The sequence below is a fragment of the Leptonychotes weddellii genome, chromosome 8 (genome assembly GCF_054177405.1).
Source record: "Leptonychotes weddellii isolate Sample4059 chromosome 8, ASM5417740v2, whole genome shotgun sequence".
In the NCBI taxonomy this organism is placed as follows: Eukaryota; Metazoa; Chordata; class Mammalia; order Carnivora; family Phocidae; genus Leptonychotes; species Leptonychotes weddellii.
Window position 1 is genome coordinate 19640857 of NC_138376.1, and position 14075 is coordinate 19654931.

The 14075-nt window shown below is 44.5% G+C and overlaps 1 long non-coding RNA gene across 1 annotated transcript in view; it reads right to left on the reverse strand.

Annotated features, from left to right (window-relative positions):
- LOC145722973 (uncharacterized) overlaps nt 1–14075 on the reverse strand; it is a 42439-nt gene that overhangs the window by 18609 nt on the left and 9755 nt on the right. The window contains exon 2 of the long non-coding RNA XR_014147581.1: nt 9821–9929. This is a non-coding gene — a long non-coding RNA (uncharacterized LOC145722973). The remainder of the gene's footprint in view (nt 1–9820; nt 9930–14075) is intronic.

Here is a 14075-nt window from a genome sequence, read left to right on the forward strand (position 1 = left end):
TTAGGAATCTCCTCCGCAAAATATCCCATCTTATTGCTTGCGAGTGTCACCATACACAGAACATGAGAACACAGCTCAGCCAAGTTCTTTACCACTTTACAGGAAGGATCGTCTTTCCTCCAGTTTCCAGTGACACATTCCTCATTCCTGTCCATAATTCTACCAACATTCTGCCCATGTTGATACACATATCCTCTAAGATGACAGAGGATTTCTCTCCAGCTCTTCTCTTCTCTTCCTGACACCTCACCAGATTCGCCTTTAACATCCATATTTCGACCAACAGTCACGTCAGGGCAACCTAGGCTTTTTTTCTGGCATGCACCTGGAAACTCTTCCAGCTCCTCCCCACCACCCGGTTCCAAGGCCACTTCCACATTTTGGGCTGTTCGTTACAGCAACATACCAATTCTTGGTACCAGAATCTGTATGAGTCGGCTCTGGCTGCCATACAAAATGCCATAGACTATGTGGCTTAAGCAGTAGAAATGTTATTTTCTCACAGTTCTGGAGGCTAAAAGTCCAAGATCAAGGTGCTGGCAAATTCAGCTCCTGGCAAGAGCTCTCTTCCTGGCTTGTAGACAGTAACCTTCTTGCCACGTCCTCACATGGCCTCTTCTCTGAGTCCTTGTGGAGAGAGAGAGATCTCTGGTGTCTCTTCCTCTTATAGGAACATCAGTTCTGTCACATTGGGGTCCTACCCGTATGACCCCATTTAACCTTAATTACCTTCCTAAATGCCCCATCTCCAAATATAATCACAGTGGGGGTTAGGGCTTCAGCGTAGGAAACTTGTTCCACAATTCAGTCCATAACAGCATCTATCTGTTTAGGTGACATCATGGAATGAGCATTGGACTTCGATCAGGTCAGCTTCTGCTCTCATCCTGGCCCTACATCCTCCAGAAGCCATTTAACCACAATAGGTCTGTTTTTGTGGGGGGAAATATGACCTTTCCCCAGAGTTGTATAAAGGATTAAATCCAATCATGCAGGTGGAGGCATTTTAGTGCCCTGCACCTCTAAAGAATTCCTGGTCATGGCCTTCCAGGCCCCCATAAGTGATCTAACAGTCAAACAACCAAAGCCCATCTCTATCCTTATCCCTGGGGGGACACCCTTCATACTGACATCTTGCCTGCTGGTAAGTGCAAGAAGGGTAGCATCCTCTTTTTTGGGTAGTTTCTTTTTGGGTACTCTGTTTTAGAACAGAGACCAAGGATAGCAAACACTGTGTCGCAAAGGAGTCTCAACAGCGTTCAGTCTCAGCCTGGCCTGATTGGGTGGTGGGGCCTGCCTGGGGCATAGGGAGAGGGGACACGCTCAGCCCAGAGCACCCGAGGCTTTGGGTGTCAGTCAGTGGGCTCTTGTTTATTTAATTTCCTAGGTTCTCAGTAACCCTACTAACACTCTCCAGTATAGGGATTTGTTGTCCAAGGACATGGAACCATGGTATCAGAAGGTAATAAGCGCCGTTTAATGATTAAACCACAAAGTAACATCCTGTGAATCCTCCGTATTCCCAGAAATGAGCACAGAACCTTATACCAAGTGAATGTTTGATGAGTGAATTCCCGCACACACGCACAAGGCATTGCTAAGGAAGCCCTGCTAGATTTCATGCCTCGAGCATCATACCTTGAATTACAAAGCCAACAGAGGACTGCCACACATCAGCTCAGACAAGACAAACACTTAAGATAATTACACCAGTAAATAGTTACAAGCAGATTTACTAATGTTGACACGCATCTCACTTCTGCACGCTCTAAGAGTACTTTTGCCATTCCGTCATCTAGGATTTCCCATGTAGTATAATTACGTAATTCTCTTTTGCCTCTCTCATTAGACAATAAACTCCTTGAGGGCCAGAACCCTGTCTTAATCTGTGCAGCCACAACCTCGTGCACAATCTCCCACATCATCAGGGCTGTGTGTGGGACAGATGACGCAACGGATAAACGGGGCGGGGTGCTATCGAGCTCCCAGAGCTGGAGATGACAGCCGTGGCTTTCTTTTCTCGTTTCTTTCTCCCGCATCCCAGCACCTAAGGGTTCCACAGTGGCACCACTTGATTATTTTGGTCTTTGTGTCTGCAAGCGCGTACATGAGCTGGGTTTTTAAAAAGAAGTGGCTATTCAAAAGCCTGGAATTAGATATTATTTTGGATGCTCATAGAGCTAATTACGGGATCAGAAAAAATGCCCTTATTCCGACCCCAGGGATTGTGACGCTTCCTATTTTTTAATGTAAAACATGAAGTAAACATAATTCACTGTCATTTTTAATGTCCTGGTACATTTCAGAGACCCACTTAAGATAAATGATTTTCAAATGCCTGATCAGTCTGGTTTGAAAGCTTCTATGGAATTAATGTTCTATAATGTATTCAAATCATTTTAAATCCAGGCCCTGCTTTGATATTTGTTTTTCATTGCCATCATTGATAGAAGTACAAGTTCACATAAATAGGACATTGCCAATGGGATGTGTTCTGCCCTGACCATTAATTCCAGGGCTCATTTTCTAGCTCAGCCCCAATGAGCAGGGAAGTTGTAAGACAAGCCACTGGAAATGTTTATTGTGACATATAAGTAGTCGGGCAGGATAGAGGTGGAGGAGTGTAAAAGTGTGTGTGTGTGTGTGTGTGTGTGGGTTCAGCTTCAGATACTCATAGATAAATACAGAGGAAAGATTTTGAAATTTGTCAGCTATAACAGAAAAGAGTTTTTAAAATAGATACACATGTTTAACTCAGAACAAGTGAAAACATTGATTTAAAAATTTGTACATTAAAAAGTCATTCTCCTACCTCTTATTTAGTAGTTATTGGTATGTCTCTCCAGCGTTCCTTTGCACACATGGGGATATATTTTATTTCCCCCCAGAAAGGATAATTATAAAGGAGAAATGTGAATTGCAGATGACATTTATTAGGTATTGACAACATGCTCTAAGTGTTCATTTAATCCTCAAATTAGTTCTAGGAGGTGAGAATTATTACTATCCCCATTTAATAGATGCAGAAACTGAGGCAAGTACAATTAAGTTCTTTGCCCAAGTGAGCGGAGATGCAGGATTTGAACAGGAAGGGTTGGAGATCCTGACCTCTACCCTCTTTTCATTCAGGCAGAGAGAAAAATCTGCAGAGTTTCTGTTCTCTCCAAGAGGAGAAACCATTTCAGAATCAAATAAACCATTGCTCCTCGGGTATCAGAAGAGAGGTCAATGAGGTCCCTGGGATATGAGGGTAGAGTAGCAAAGACTGTCCCCAGCCAGAGAGCCATGGAGGGGTCGTCACTGCCATAGGATGTCTCAGTGTCTGTGAGAGAGACACAGCTCCTTTTGAAGCGTGACCAAGGTGTGGTAGAAGTGTAGACCAACCTGGACAGTTCTCCTGTCTCCTCCAAGATGAAGTCCAAGCCCACTGAAGTGTCAGGACCTAGCTAGCAGTGAATTTGTGTACCCAGAGCTTAGGATGGTCTCTCCAGATGAGAAGCTGAACGGATGGATGTCCAGAATGAGAAATGGAACAATTCACTAATCCATTAAAAGAATGATTGACAACCGTGATGGGCCAGATGTTGGGCTAGAATGGTGGGAATACAGGGGCAACTAGGACATGTTTCTGCCTCAAGGTGTCTACAATTTAGAGCAGAGCACAAGTAGGCTTGTGGATCATCAGGACACTGTGACGCAGCATTACAAATGCTGTGGTAATGGTACGTACACAGGGAGGTACGAAGGATGACCACTGTGTCTGCAGAAAGTGGCAGGCATATAGGTGGGAAACAAATTCCACGCAGATGATTCATCAGAAGGTGTGGCTAGGATTAGAGAAACAATGGGGGGTTGTGGTATAAGAAAAAAATGTATTTGGTCTTTGTCCCCAGTTCCTGGCACAGATCTTCTAAAATTCTTGGCATTTCCTGAGTGATGGGCATGTCTTTTGTTATTCATAATGAGCCCCTTTTGACCATACCTGAGTTTATGCTAATGAGGCCACTATTGTTGGGTCGCTAGACAGCTTTAGGATGGTGTTGGTCCACAGAGGGACCACCATGTGACCTGAGAGCTAGAACTTTCAGCCCCACTCTCTGACCTCCTGGGAGAGGAGAGAGCTTGGAGGTTGAGTTCAACCATCCATGGCCATCAGTGGCAGATCAATCATGTTCAAGTAATGAAACTTCCGCAAAAACTCTGAACAACAAGGCTTAGGGGAGCATCCTGGTTGGTGAACATAGCGATGTGCTGGGAGGGTGGTACACCTCAGCCCCATGGGAACAGAAGTGCCTGCACTCAGGACCTCTGCAGACCTCGCCCTATACATCTCTTCCATTTGGCCATTTCAAACTCCATCTGAGTTATATACTTTATAATCAAACTTTAATTGTCAGTATAGTGCTTTCCTGAGTTCCGTGAGTCATTCTAGTGAGTTATCAAACCTGAGGGTGCATTGTGGGAACCCCTGAATTTGTAGCCAAGTTGGACAGGAGTATGGGCTCCCTGGAGACCTGGGGTTTGCAACTGGCATCTGAAGTGGGGGCAGTCTCGTGGAGTCCCTTACTCCGCACTCACTCTGGGTGGTCAGTGTCAGGATTGAACTGAATTATGGGACATCCAGTTGGTGTCAGAAAAATGGAGAATTGTTGGAAGGACATAGGGGTGTTAAGGCACCCAGAGTCTGGCAGCAGAGAGAAGCTGTTGCCATCCCTAGAGCTGGAAGGACAAGGAGAAATAAGAATGGGACCCAGGGAGAACAGGATGAGGAGAGGCCACTCAGGTAGGGGCATTCATCGTGTGTGGGGCTAGAGCTGAAGATTCTGAGGGAGTTAGGGGATTCTCCCACCTACAAGTGAGTACCAGCCAAAGACCCCAGAAGTGGGCAACACTCTTAAAAACCTAAAGAAGATTAAGAAATAAAATGGGCGGCATCAAGGCTTGCCTTTATTTCTTTTCTTTCTTTCTTTTTTTTTTTTTTTTTTTTATTCATGAGAGACAGAGAGAGAGAGGCAGAGGGAGAAGCAGGCTCCCAAGGAGCAGGGAGCCCGATGCGGGACTCGATCCCAGGACCCTGGGATCATGACCTGAGCCGAAGGCAGACGCCTAACCATCTGAGCCACCCAGGCGCCCGGCTTGCCTTTATTTCTATTGAGAAGAACTTACCAGGCTTTTCAAGCAGACCAAACAAAACCACACCTGTGCTATATTTAACTATTGTGAAAAGAGGCGCGCCTGGGTGGCTCAGTTGGTTAAACGGCTGCCTTCAGCTCAGGTCATGATCCCAGGGTCCTGGGATCAAGCCCTATGTCAGGCTCCCTGCTCAGTAGGAAATCTGCTTCTCCCTCTCCCTCTGCTGCTCCCCCTGCTTGTGCTCTCTCCCTCGCACGCCTGCGTGCATTCTCTCTCTCTCAAATAAATAAATAAAATCTTAAAAAAAGAACTATTGTAAAGAGACATCGTTTTATTAATAGTTCAGAAAATAGTTAAGAAAACTGCAGTCAAGTTTACCGGAAACACTGTATTGACTCTTCTCAACTGACTCCTATTGTTTGTAAAATCCGAGTTAGCACAACTTTATGATTTCTTAAATAATATCTAAAAAGCACCAACAACAATAGAAGAAGATTGACAAATTGGACTACATCAAAATTTAATACTTCCATCTAACAAAAGTCACCATAAGTGAAGTTAAAACCAATACCGACAACAAAATAAGCCACAGACTGAGAGAAGATAGTCACGATGCATGTAAGTGATAGAGGATTAGTATCCAGTACATGCAAAAATTCATCTAAATCATTGTTTTTAAGAATGATCAATTGGGGAGCGCCTGGGTGGCTCAGTTGGTTAAGTGTCTGCCTTCGGCTCAGGTCATGATCCCAGGGTCCTGGGATGGAGCCCCGCATCAGACTCCCTGTTCAGCAGGGAACCTGCTTCTCCCTCTGCCTGCCGCTCCCCCTGCTTGTGCTCTCTCTCTCTCTCTCTGTGTCAAGTAAATAAATAAAATCTTTAAAAAAAAAAAAAGATCAATTGGGAACAACCCAAACAACCAATAGGGAAATGAATGAATGAATTGTAATAAATTTATAGAAATAATACTAAAACAGCAGTTCAAAAGAAACGTACTAGATCTCCACGTATCAACCAGGACAAATTTGGAAAGCCTAGAATGGAGTAAAAATGTAAGTTGCAGACAAACTGTATGAAGTGTTATGTATCTAAGATACAAACACCACTAAATACTGATTATTTACATATACACACATAAAAACATTAAAGCACAGATGAAAAAGAGAGACCAGGATCAGAAGAGAGGGCTGCTGAGGACAGGGCGAGGGGCAAGATGAAGGAAGGTGGGAAAGGAGTTGCAAAGGTACCTCTGAAAAAACATGAAGTGGTTATGTCCACACTTGTAAAGTCTGGATGGTATATGCTTATATTATTCTCTGCACTTTTCTATGTGTTTGAAATATTTCCGAGAGAGAGGTTCTTCCAGGCATCTGGAGTAGAGCCACCCTGAGCTACTTGCTGGTCCCTAAGCGGCCCGGTACACCTCTTCTCCACCCTTCGAGACTCAAAGTGGGGCTAGCTAACAGCGATCACTAGCAGCTTCTTGAAAATGCAGATCTCAGGTCCAACCCAGACCCGAAGATTCAGAATCTGCCTTTTAACAAGTCCCAGGTAATTCCTAGTGTAAGTCCGAGCAGGCTCCACGAAACTGCTGCCCCCGCTCCCCCCTGCCCACTGCCCTGATTACTAGCCAACTCCTAAAACTCTAATCTGGATGTAGTTCAACAATTGCCTATTCTAAGGTTTCTTTGAACCCCTGTCTAGGTCAAGAGTTGTCTGTGCATGCAATACACCTCCTTTTCTCAAAACAGGCAGCATTATCATCATTTGCTAAATGGACTGTGGAGTCCTTGTTCGTCCCAACTGCCTTTGGGCAGTTGTCCTTATCACAATATATGGCACATGACATGAACTCAAGGAATGTTATAAGAATGAGCAAGAACCACATTTTTAGGCAGCAGTAAGGCCTTCGTCATGCTCAAATGGTTCATCCAGGGAACGGAAGGGTCTGGTTCTAGAGCACTTTAATACATGGAATCAATGTCCTACCACCGTTTTAGGTTCTCAATCTAAAAGAAATTAAATTTACTTTCAAATGTCCAGCATTTAAGAAAATGTGCATGCCTAAAATTTTGTAGCAAAGTGCTGTTGGGTGTTTTGGGGTTTTATTTTTGGGGGGTGGCTGCAGCACACCTTAGTAAATCGGTGTAAAAAATGTCTCTACTTCAGGAACTCTTAATCTTTCCAGAAGTCTGGGCCCCATTTGAGGCCTGATGAAAAATGTGGATCTTCTCCCCAGATAAATGCACATAATTTAAGTTTATAATTTCAGTATCTACAAACTAAAGCTCAAAAGGTGGTGCAGGATACCCTTATTTAGCTTTGTTCTAGAGCTTTCCACAGTGTCATGTAAACAAAAACGTGTCTGTGGACATTCCCACCATGACACCTTTGACAGCAAACTAATTTCTCTTGCTATAGAAACAATCCCAACAACCCACTGAAAATCAGGAACACCTTAAAAACTTTTACCATCGTTGGTTAATAAAGTGGTTTTTGTTTTGTTTTGTTTTTTAAAGATTAATTTATTTATCTGAGAGACAGAGGGAGGGAAAGAGCATGCACGCCAGCACAGGAGCGTGGGGGTTTAAGCAGAGAAAAACATGAAATGCCCAAAGGTATCAAGAGATGGGAGGAGCCATCTGCCTAAGACTCTGGTGATGTAAGAAGCCCAGATCCTGAGGTTTAACTCCCCCAGGTTGTGCTCATTTGCCTCAAAGAAAAGTCCAATGCCCACCCTTCTCATTGAGTGACCCCCAAGCCCTTCGGGAATAAAACCCCACCTTCCAGGGGTACTCATTTCCCCTGACATTCAGTCACTGGAGCTGTGAGCGGTTTGTAGAATAATAGTACTGATATAATAATGAGCATTTGCGCTGTTTCCAGCCTTGCAAAGCTCTTTCACTTTGTGGCGGTCTAGCATTTTAATTATGTCGCCAGAAAGAAAGCGGAGATTCTTTCTCCACTGAGGCCTTGCGCCCCCCTGGCAAGCCCCCCACAGAAAGCCCCAACCTGGCTTTACATTAACGCTGAGTCATGGGAGCCTGGGCCGTCTGTGGCCTTGCTTGTGTGGAGCTCTCACGATATTTATGAAATGATTCCCTGGGGACATAAGTCAGCTCTTCCTAGAATCAGAGTGAGGTCAGAGGTTGATTGAAAAAGAAATTTTTTAAACAGGCAGCAATTTCAAGCAGGGCAGAATTCATGAATGAGGGTAGCCTTTTCAGAAGGATGGCTTTTTTCTCCGGGACTTCTCTAGTTAAAAATCTGGAGATAAAGCGAAACTTTGAATGAGTACCATTTTATTTTGGATTTTGATTTACTTTATATAAAATTGCACTGATGCTTGAAAAAGAAGCCAACTTCATCAAAAGACTGGAGGTAAATGATGGTGGTGGAATTTGCATCCACCTGTGGCCGGTTAACTAAATTCACTGGCACTAACAGGGGAGTCCATGTGGTCCTTTGTGGGTTAGCTGGTTTCGCCTTGTGCTACCCTCCCTCCACTCACTGTTCACGGAGGCCCTACTAGGCACAGAATATGAAGGCTACATCAGAGAGCTTGAGGTCTCCAGGATGAACTCCGAGAGAGCCTATTTTAATACATGAAAGATGAAGTAGGAGCATCATCAGCGTAAAGCCCTCATTTCTGCTAAAGGGGAAAATGCCCTATTGACGGCATCTCAGTGACTTTGTTACTGATCATAAGATATTTTACACAAATTCCATTTCCACAGACGCAGAATCAAGGATGTGTTACTGGGAATCAGAAGACCTGAGCCCTAGTCCCAGGCTGACCTCTCATAAACTCTGTGATTTAGGTCAAAGGATTCAATTTCTCTGGGGCCTCGGTTTCCTCTCCCAGAAGAGGAGGAGACTTCAGGTAGGTGACAAGAGGTTCCATCTAGCTTCATTATTTGTTATCATTCAAACACTGTATTTCCCGCCTGAGAAAGGGAGAAGTTATTTTTTGTTGTTGTTGTCTTGGAAGAAAAGCAGCTGCGGTGCACCAGCAAATCAGTAACAAGCCCAACCCTGAACGGGCTGCTGCTTCTCCTCTTCTCTTTGACCAGCCACCATTGATGGCCACCTTCAGGCAGCTCTTGAAACAAATGAAAAGAATGTCCTCCTTGCCCTGGGCATGAGCACAAGTGGCTATTTGCAAAGCGACATAAAGGCCGTAATTGGTGTGAGTTCACACTTGGGTTTATAGCAAAACAGCATCTCTTAGCAACAGAGACCTTCAAGCAGTGAAGCCGAATTCCAGTGTAGACACTTCCAGAAGGGAGTGAGGAATCAGTGTTGAAAGGGAAAATGAGAGCCATCTGATGGAGTTCAGAAACCACAGTAGCTAGAAGAGGAACAGGAACCACCCGAATTCTTTTCTCGAAATGGCCTAAGGAGCTGGTCAGCATGTTACCCTGACATGACCGAAGATCCCTATCAAAGTCTGGATAAAGGTGCATTGCTGTTGAAATTTGCCAACTCACCATCAGCAAGCTTTCACACCCTGAGATTTAATTAGGTGGGGATGTGAACCCATCACATGTTTACTCCTTTGAAAGCAGAAAAATAAAAAGAGGAGAAGAGAGAGAGCACAGAGGAACAGGACTTTGTACTCTATCCTTTTATCTTACCGCAGTTAGAAAGCAAGGCCCACCTGAGGAAAGGCAAATATCAAACATACCTTTATGTGGAGGACACATGGGCAAGGAAGGATTTAAATTCTTCACCCATTTCTCTTGAGGTTCAGACACTTGTCACTCTCATTAAATGAAAATGTGAAGGATAAACACCTGGCGAAGATCAAAAAGGGGTAGGATTTTAAAGTGGGGCCAGAGAAGAAAGTTCTTTAGCAGCTAGCCAGGGCCTGATCTCAAATTGCCTTGTTAGAGGGTGAGGGTTCCTCTCCCGAAAAGCTTTTGTGTGCCTCTGAAGAAAATCATTACCATCAGAGCAACCGTAAGGACAAGACATTCTTCCTCCTCATTTTATACTCACAGATCATTTTTAGCCCCAAATGATATTTCTCAGCTTAATCACTAAACTTGGTTTCAATTGACTTTTAGCCACTTTTTCTTAAAGTCAAGAGCGTAAAAAAAAACTTCACAGGAGAAAATATTCAAAAGGTTGTGCCACAGACTCCAAATGCAATTTCCAGAAGAGAGGGCCAAGAAAGGTTTGAACAATAGCTGCACCTTTTCTATGAGACTATTGTCCTCTGTTGAAGAGGAGCAAGATTCGTATGTACACATTCAGGCCTGCTCGTTTGAAAATGTCTATTTCTATGTGTAAAAGTCTCATCTGATGCAAGGCATTTTTTAACTGAATTAGGTGGGAGGGGGGAGCAAAAACAAAAAATAGATTCACTGGTAATGGAATTTAGATTCTCCCTTTTTTGGATCTTTCCTGTAGAAAGGTTCCCCCAGGATCTCGAGATGTATGCTCGGCTCCCTTGACGACTCAAACCAGCTCTGGCTCCAGGCTGAGATGGTGAATCCTTAGGGCCTCGTGAGAAAAGTGAGGGATTGAAGTATTTCACGTGTGCTTCTGGTTAGTTCTGTTTGCAACAGTGGGATTTTCTGAGCATCTCACACAATGAAGACAGAGGGAGACACAGAATTTTGTACTCCAGAGCCTTTTCAGTGGGAGAATATTTCTGAATGTGAAACAAAAGGGAATCAGGCAAATTTGTAAGAAGCTTCATTGTGTAGAGTTCTGTTTTGTTCACTGACTAAAGGTGAATGCTGACATTAACCCTTCAACGAGGTAAACGATTCCTGGAGAGCTCCAGGGGCTCAGAGATGTCTCCAGGGAGGGCGATGGGTGACAGTCATGGCCTGCAGATCTGTAAGTGGGCATTTTCCTGTAGGGAAGCCCTTTGGGGTTTCCCAAGTCCATGGGTGTTAAAGCAGAGAAGAAGCTGGTTCCAGAAGCAAGGGCACTCACACGGGCCAAGGAAGCCCACTAGGTGTGACTTTCTGCCGGGAAGATGGGGAGAGAAAGGGGCAGCAACTCTCTGGCTGGGGATGAGACCTGTTGGATCTGGATATTCACCCAGTTGAATCACAGAGATCTTTGAGAATTCTCTGCTTCGTGGAGCTCTCTCCTACCAGGGCTGGCGGGGGCGGGGGGTGGGGGTTGTTATTGTTGTGACCTAGAATCCTGAGCTCTGACATGAGGCTGCTCTGAGTTTCGAGTGTGAGTCCTGGTTCTGATACTGTGTGACCTTGGGCAAGTTACCTAACATCTTTAACACTTGCCTTCTTCGTTCCAAAATGGTGCAATGGTGCTTCCTTCATAGGTATGCAGGGTACTTTAAGCGAGGTAACACACATATAGAAAGGTGTTGGAGGACTCAAGAAATGGTAGCTGTGATCATTATTAAGTTTATGAGGAATGTGTCCAATTTCTGGTTCTGTCAAAGATGCGGAGCAATGTGTTTGTGGCAAGATAAGGCAAGCAGGATGAGGGAAGGCCAGGATCTAGCATCAGATCTGCCAAAATTGAGGGCAGGGAGCAGGGGAGGCTCCTAGGGTGGGCTGAGTCAGTGGACGACACACAGTGTGATGGTTCTGCACTCTTCGTGATGTTTATTTAGCCTGGTAGACAAGACGGAGGACCGGCTTACCTGCCCTGGCCAAAGAGAGACAACCGGGATTTCAGGACAATCCACAGAGGTCTGGGCCAGCAAACATTCACTACCAGGAAGTCTGACCACAGGCAGCAAACTCAAGCTCTGTGTCTGTCTGACTCTACTGTAGAATTATTTAGCAGAGCTAATGGAATGAAATGTCTACTGGGGATTCCAACCTCTTTTCTCTATTTGATTGCTATTGAAATCTGACCTTGGGTTTGTGGTGATGAAGCATCAGATAAACTCAGTATAGCTATCTTAGGTGGTTGGGGACAAGATGATCGCTTCTGATAGCACCTAAATAATACTGGCTGTTAGCGTGACTGCTTACATTTGCAAGGTTGCTCTTGAGCAACCCTGTGTGATAGGTGGGTGAGGCAGATATTACAATTATTCCCATTTTATAGTTGAGGAAAGCAAGGCCCACAGAAGTGATATGACTTGTTCAAGCTCACACCACCAAAAGGTTGGAAGGTTGGGACAAATAGTCAGGAAGTCTGACTTCAGATGCTCTCTTTTCCTACCAAGTATTTCTTGGGTTTGATGCCTAGAGGCAGACCCTGAAATGGAGCTTTATGTGCAAGGAAGCCAGCAAGGGAATTGGGGCTTTTGTTGTCCCACATTCACCTGTCACAGGTTAAGGGGGAGCTATGCTCCCCAGGACTTCCCGTTCTTCTGGCAAATAGGCTTCAGTAATTCAAGTGCCATGCTTTGGGAAAAAGTCTGAGTTGTAGGATGATGGAAGCAAAAGCCCCTTAAAGCTGGCTTCCCTCTCTCCAACCTCCAGACCTCCAAAAATAGTTAAAAGGTCCCTGAGGGATCTGAGCAAAGCCCTGAGAGCATCGTCCTGAGTCACCTTAGCCAAGAAGGCCTCAGAAGGTCCTGCATCCCTTTCACCTAATGATGGGCCATGTTAATAGTGCTCTCCGACTTGCTTTAGATGAAAGATAGGGTTTAATTTGGAGTCCTATGGGTTCTTGGGGTAGCAGTTCCCTCTAATTTTTTTGCTGAGTTATCCTGAAAAGGAGGATGATTTCCTGACACAGTTTGTAACTAGCAACTCACCTACTTTCTGTTTTAGCTTGGGGACCCATGATGATTTCTATATATTTAAAAATCTAGAATTTGCACATAATTTCTAACAGGGAACAATGGAAATGGACATTGTTGTTTGTCCTTCCCGTAACTGGGCCTGGGCAATTCTACTATTCCACTTTCAATCATCATGGTTTGGAGGAGGGTAAGGCCACCTCCATGACATGTGACTAAGCCTGGCCAATCAGAGCATCACAGGCTGGAGACCACAGTCAAAAATAGTACTGACCCAATCAGCCATAAATCAGAGCCAATGAGATTGGCGGTGATATTGTTGGAGCTTTTAGAAAACAGGCATTCTCTTCCTGTTGGAGCTGCCAAGGGTGAGCAGGGGAAACACCACACAGAGCCTAAGAATGAAGGTCACAGAGAAGAAAAGAAATCCAAGAGGTGGAAACAGACCAGGATTTAGCCATGCCTAAAGCCATGCAAGCCTTGATCTTTCTGGTTACATAAGCTAATAAAGTCCCTTTTTTGCATAAGTCAGTTTGCCTTGGGTTTTCTATAGTTTGGGTATGAAAAAAATACTAATGCCCTGACAGTATTGGTAATTTCCTATACATGTTTTGCTATGTAAGGAAGTATGATGAGACCCTAGGATGCTGCCTAAAATAAATCACTTTTCAGATACTGACGTGTAAAGAATTCACTTTTATTTTATTTTATTTTTTTAAAGATTTTATTTATTTGACAGAGAGAGACAGTGAGAGAGAGAACACAAGCAGGGGGAGTGGGAGAGGGAGAAGCAGGCTTCCCGCCGAGCAGGGAGCCCGACGCGGGGCTCGATCCCAGGACCCCGAGATCATGACCCGAGCCGAAGGCAGTCGCTTAACCAACTGAGCCACCCAGGCGCCCCTCACTTTAATTTTAGACTCACTAACCAGCATATTCTATGGCATCTCTTCATTGCTACTTGTGTCCTCAAAGAATACAAGCATTTTTCTAATTTCATAAACATGTAAGCTGTTCCGTGCTGGCTCACATGATGCCCTCGCCAGCCCTGGATTCTTTGTTTAATAGTGGCCATAAGGACAATTTTTGTGGGTTGGTGACCTCCGAGGTATCATTTTCAAAAAGTGAGACATGACTTACTGTACAGCCCTACTCCCAGATATTTACCCAGGAGAAATGAAAATGAACCATAGACAAAGGTTCATAGAAGCTTTATTCAAAGTAGCCCCAAACTGGAAACAACCCAAACGTCCGTTAA